This window comes from Mastomys coucha, unplaced genomic scaffold (genome assembly GCF_008632895.1).
Source record: "Mastomys coucha isolate ucsf_1 unplaced genomic scaffold, UCSF_Mcou_1 pScaffold6, whole genome shotgun sequence".
NCBI lineage: Eukaryota > Metazoa > Chordata > Mammalia > Rodentia > Muridae > Mastomys > Mastomys coucha.
In genome coordinates, this window is record NW_022196912.1 from 580,844 (window position 1) to 587,472 (window position 6,629).

Consider the following 6,629-nt stretch of genomic DNA (forward strand, 5'->3'; position numbering starts at 1 on the left):
CTCCTGGTTTGGTTGATTCTTTGTATAGTTCTTTTTGTTTCTATTTGGTTGATTTCTGTCCTGAGTTTGATTATTTCCTGCCTTTGACTCCTTTAGAAGCAAGCTGCAATTAACAAAAACCAAAAAACCAAAAAACAAACAAAATCAAAAAATAAAACATGAGTGTGTACTCTCTCCATTTAATGCTCCATATAATATAAGCATTGTAAGTGTCTAGGAAACAATCCCTTAAATAAGAAATATAGCACAAGTGTCCCCTTGGATATCCAGAAATAACTTTGAAACAAGACCAAAGAAACCACTTTGTAAGCCATCCCTTTCACAGAGTTTTTATTTATTGTCTTCTAACAGCTGGGCATAAGCGATTACCTTGAAAATAATTGTGTGTGTGGTGTATGTGTGCCTATGTGTCTGTGTGTGTGTGTTTCTGTGTTTGTGTGTTTTACTGAAGATTCATCTAAGATCATATCTTCACATGCCAGGTTACTTAAATTTTATGATTAAAGAACATCTTACAATAATTGATTTTACAGCTTGCTACCTAAACAATAACAATTATGCAAAAACATCTTAGAATGTGTAAGAACATCTCTGTACTTGTGGTTGTAATGTAAATAGGAAGGAATGTAGAGTTCCTTTTTGCTGAGAATGTAGAGATAGCCACCTCTTGATAAACTATAATTCATGTCTCAGAAATTACACTCAAGAAAGACACATTCGAACACCAAATATACGAACACACATACACGTGCACAGAATCACACATACACACACACACACACACACATGCACACACACAGGAGTGAGCATAATAAATTTAAGAATAGAAAAGCTTCTAATACTTTGTTGAAAATCTGAAAACTTCTCTATAATTTACAAACAACAAAGTATTATAGAAAACCACACACATGATAAAGAAATAATTCCATAGAATTTTAATTGACATTATTATAAAATAATGTGTTCTTAGAGCATTTCGGACATACCAAGATCTAACTAATGATTGCAAAGATGTGTGCATTTCTTGCTGATTGTGATGTTGTTTATAAAACAGACACATTTCAAGAGATAGAGTGTTTTTAAACAAACGAGTTCTAAAAGCATGGAAAGAGTTTTTAAAGCATGGAAATGAAAAACCAACCGGGATTTTTCTGTACATGTTAAAATGTTTTTAACTCATGGTGAACCAGGGACGTGTAAGTAATTCTCAGGAGAGAAAACCAACCTTATAATAGATCACTTAATCCTACTGTGAGGAAAAATAGGTTTTAGTAATTGTTTAATGACACTTAAAAATGATTAATGTAGAAAAAATGAACTATACCTCCAGAGAAAAATTTAAAACCTTGTAAATATTGAAATTCCATGTTAGTAAAGTAACTATGAAACAGTAAGTTGTTGCTAGCACTACCAATGTATGAATTTCAAAACAGATTATTTAATTCTATATAGCAAAATGCTGTCCTCCAGCCATGGCATAGGCACGGACTCAGAAGGACAGTTAATCGTTACCTAGACAATATTAAGTCAAAAAATCAATATTTTATATATTTGAATTTGAATTCAAGAATAGGAGTAGGCATGTACAACTGAGGGAGAGGTTTGGGGATATCTTGAGATTCATGCAAGTGATTTGGCAGTGGATTTCTATACTTATAAGAAATTATCAAATAGAGATGATTCTGAAATCATATGCATCTATGTATTTTAAAAATAAACATTAAAAATAAGCATTCTGAGAGATCTACAGTCCATCTTAAGAATAAAATAAAAAGGGAAAATAAAGAGGAAAAGAAAGCTTTAAATTATAATAGCAAATATACTAGCAAGAATGTAATGAAATACACTCTTAACTGTAATGAAATATATAGATGATTCAGAGAACTCTCAAACCTACAAGGCAACTATAAATATAAAATCAAAGAAAACCACCAAAGAATTGATAAACATATAAAGGATCATTGCTGAATACTCTGTAGAGAACATGGCGAAAAAAGTGATGGAGGATATTTAAATGAGAAGAATGTTTTTATGTTCTGAAGACATCTCTTCAAGGACAAAGAGGAAATAACCATATCATCACTTGAAGAAAAGCTAAAAAGTACGTGTTAGCAATCTTCTCAACTATAGAATATGTTAATAATTATGGCAGGGTGAAATATGAAAGCACTAGAATCATGAGTGAAAATTAGTAAAAATGTTTCCTTTCAATGAATTGGATCTAAGTCACAATGGTGTTAAAAGACATCAGAGAGATTGCTCATGTACAATACTGAGCATATACCATAGGGGAAATCAAACAACAGAAGCAAAAGAGCATTTCCCTACAAGACTATCTGCTCTTCTGCTCTTCTCTGACCCTGAGGACACATCTGGTTCAGCCAAGCTAGTGAGTCTTCTCCTAATGTATGTCACTGGTTAGAAATTACTTTTAAACTGCACTGTCTCTTTAATTACTGTTTTGTATTACCAAGAAAGTATGAAGATCAAATTGCATGGTGATCATTATACACACCTTGGTTTGTTTAGTGGAATTTCAACAGTGACATGTTAGAATATCAACTCTAGATAATTTTTTCACCCATTAACATTTGTAAAAGTCAGAGAGAGGGTGATCCTCTGAGCTACACTCTATTCTGGTTTACAGCAGGAATGGTCTTCAGTGTTCTACATGTTGCATAACTGTTAAGTTTCTGTTCTGCACTAAATCCAATGGGGAAAACAGAACAATAATATATTTGACTTTTAAAAGTTTTATTTATTTTATTTATATAAGTATACTGTAGCTGACTTCAGACACACCAGAAGAGGCCATTGGATCTAATTACAGATGGTTTTGGACCACCACGTGCTTACTGGGAATTGAACCCAGGACCTCTGGAAGAACAGTCAGTGCTCTTAACCACTGAGCCATATCTCCAGCTCCAAATAGACAATTATTTAATAGCTATTTGTATAACTCAATGATAGAACTATTACTTAGTATGTGTGAAGTTATGAGTTATTTTCTACACACTATACACACATATGACCACACACACACACACACACACACATACACACACACACATACCAATGGTAAGTTAATAAAAAATGATTTCTAAATAGAAGATATATGAAAAGATATCCCTATGCCTAGAACATTCCAATAAACACAAGCATAAAGAGCCATGGTTATGTAGCTGGCCTTCCAAAGAAGGTGTGAGGATGCACAAAGAAATACTGAAAGAGCAGAGGACAGAAGTCCAGAGATAAAATGTTATGAAACATGTGGATGTGGAGAGCAAATTAATTCATGATAATAATTTGCTCTGTTAGGATTTATTTATGATTTTCTTATATAATAACAATTACTTTTTACTACACAGGATTATTTTAAAACAAATAGTAGGTGAACAACACGTAAGTTAATATATATGCAATAAGAACTCAGGGGGAATAGCAGTTTAATTCTAACAATAGTGTAATTTTCATTTAAGAAAAAATATTTTTTCTTTAGCATGTGGATCAATCTTCATATTTCTTTCATATATCATATATAAAAACACATGTATGCATGCTATGCCCATACAGCTTTTCTATATGCATAAATTTTACTACCTCTTCACTCTATCCTCTTATGTCTCCATCTTCCATTACTCCACAACCAGCCTGTCTCTCTGTTACTCATAAACCTGAAATATCAGTTTTGGTTTGGTATTTACATACAGTGTCACAGGTTGGGATGTCCTTAGTGAATATCTGCATTGAGAAAGTTTTCTTGATACCCTTCTTGGCTTCATCAATGCATCTGCTCAAAGGCAATAAAAACACGATACAGTAAAATTAACTTGCTAGTAGCTTATTTAAGCTAATCACTGTTAATATTTTATAAGTATCATCTTGGTGTTAAATACAAGAACATCAGTTTAGAAATATGCATTATTGGATTAGGGAACATTTAAAAATGTTTCAGAAACAAAGACATGATCAGACTCATAGACCAAGGAAGCAGAGCCAGTCCTCAGGACATTTTGTTTGCAAGGTTGTTGTCAACTTGACTACATCTGGAATGAGCTACAATCCAGAAATGCCTCAATCATACCTGTGATCCAGGTCCTGGAAGACAGAGGCTTCTGACTTGGACCCTAACTTGGAGATCTTGAGGCATAGTGGCCATGAAAAGCTTAGGCCCAGGCAAGGTAGAACACATCCAACACTAATCCCTAGAGAATGAAGGAAGTGGATCTGAGTTCAAGATCAGCCTGGGACAAAGCAAGGTCCTGATCTAGGCATGGTGGTACACACCTTTAATCTGAGCCACACCTTCTGCTGAAGGCCTATATAAGGACATTGGAAGAAGTGAGACTCACTCTTTGACTGTTTGAACTTACTTCCAGCACATTTGTTGATGTCTACATCTTCAGGATTCCAGTTTATACAGAAGATCAAATGAAACAAACTAGCCTAATAGACTGAAGAACTACTAGTTGTTTTGTCTTCCCATTCAGAGCTGCCTATTGTTGTCTTAGTTAAGACTACAGACCTTAAGTCATTATAGTAAATTCCCTTCATATATAGAGACAGCCGTGTATGTTCTAAGTTCTATGGCTCTGGAGAAATTTCTCTGAGTAATACACAAAGAAAAGGCAAAAATCTGCTTGATCTTAAAGGAAGACGTAGGCTTGAATGGACATGGTAGAATAACATCTATGGAGTGGAATGTAAAGTAAGACTGAAGAGTACTATTTAGTCCAATATAAAAAGGAAATAATGAATGCAGAACTTCCTCAAAATTAAATGAAATATGCGACAGACAAGAGAATCTAAAGCAGTACCCAGTGACCATCTAATCAACAAAATATTTGGAAACAGTTTACCGATTATATTTTTAAGAAAGAAATGAAGCACAGAATTCCCATATTAGTACAGAATTAATGTATAATCACAAGTAAAATACCTTCTCAGAAAATAGAGCCACTGAACTTTCTGTTCTATTGAACTGTAATGTTAGAAGAGAAAAACAAGATTAGAGTCTTGACAATACTAAGATTTTAAGATAATTACTCATAAAAATTATTATAAGCCAATGACCCTCATGAGGGTGTAGCTATAGATGGTATTCTGCACATGACTGCCCTCTGAATGACATGTTTCACTGGAACACTTGTGTGACTGGAAGTTGAATATAGTGTGGAAACTAGTTGGGAATGTCAAGACTTGACTATTTTCCAAGAGCTGTGTGACTATGACTGGGTCAATAATCATTCCTAGATTTAGTTTCATAATATATATATATATATATATATATATATATATGTATATATACATATATATATGTAAGGATACTTAGCATGAGGTCATGTTCACATAGAAAGGGATCATTATTCACACTAAACCACAGATAAGGCATATGACCTTTGTATAAAATACAGTTAAGGCAGGGACAACACCTTTTAAGAAAAAAATTACTGTTTACATTCTCATGAGAATTACAAAATTGACATACAAACTAGGAGGGTCTAGAAAGTAGCACTTCATCTGTGTGAGTCAACATATCAACTGTACTGGTACAAATTAATAATAATACTCCACTGTAGCATGGAATACTTTAATTTAAGATTGGGTTAAATGTGAATTTACCATGCTAACATTTAATAACTGCAAATTTTATGTTTAATGAGTTAGACCTCATTGACATTTGACAAATTCACAGTGTCTTACAGTAATCAAGATTATCTTGTTGATCAACATTTTGCTTTTTCAAAGAGCAACCCCTACCCAATGCACTATCTCTCTTCCCCATGCTCACAACACTGTCAGATATAGTTATTCCATCTGTAAGCTAAGGTGTATAGTGTTTCCTCTTTCTGAAAATAATTATCCATGCTGCAAATATCTTACAGTCACAGAATTTTCTTCTCCATTTTGCCATGATTCTAACATCTATAACTCAAGCTGATTTCCTGTGGAACTGATTCTTGTCCAAAGACTGTCACTTTCATGTTTCTACCATTAACTGATCACCCACTCTATTTTCTGCCTCCAGCCATTTTTATCAGAATGGTGGGTTGTGCCTGTACTCCTCAACCTAAACACACACACACACACACACACACACCCCATATATATATATGCATATATATATATATATAATGAGTTATATATATATATGTATATATATATGTGTATGTATATATATGTATATGTATATATGCGGCACATATCATATCACCAAAATAAAAAATGACATAGCAGGAAACCTCATAGGTCCTTAGTCATATGTAGGGGTTGCTTCTGACACTTTGATCAGGAATCTACACGTGAACAATGAAGCTCCTGTTACCCAATTGGTTCTTGATCATATAAAGATCCTAATAGCCAGTGAGCTGGGTAGAATAGGAAGGACTTCCAGTTTTACTACAGGAAGGCATCTTCAGGGGAGGAGAAAAAGATTCACCATGCTACAGAGGGAGAAGGAGTCACCAGCCATGTGAGAACTGAGGTGTGTTGGCCATTGGCTGCTTCCCCAACTGGCCCGGTGTGGACTCCTTCCCCCCACCCCCCTTGTTGCTTGGGAGTGACTTGGTTCTGTAAAGCAGCCCCTACAGGCTGCAAGCTGGAGTTGAGCACCTGCTGTGTGGAGTCCT

At 34.4% G+C, this 6,629-nt stretch overlaps 1 long non-coding RNA gene across 1 annotated transcript in view; it reads right to left on the bottom strand.

Moving 5' to 3' along the window:
* The window catches only part of LOC116080402, a 16,445-nt gene extending 11,463 nt beyond the window's left edge, over positions 1-4,982 (bottom strand). The window contains exons 1-2 of the long non-coding RNA XR_004114428.1: positions 4,940-4,982; positions 3,709-3,790 (exon numbers count right to left, since the gene is read on the bottom strand). This is a non-coding gene — a long non-coding RNA (uncharacterized LOC116080402). The remainder of the gene's footprint in view (positions 1-3,708; positions 3,791-4,939) is intronic.
* Between the last annotated feature and the right edge of the window lie 1,647 nt (positions 4,983-6,629).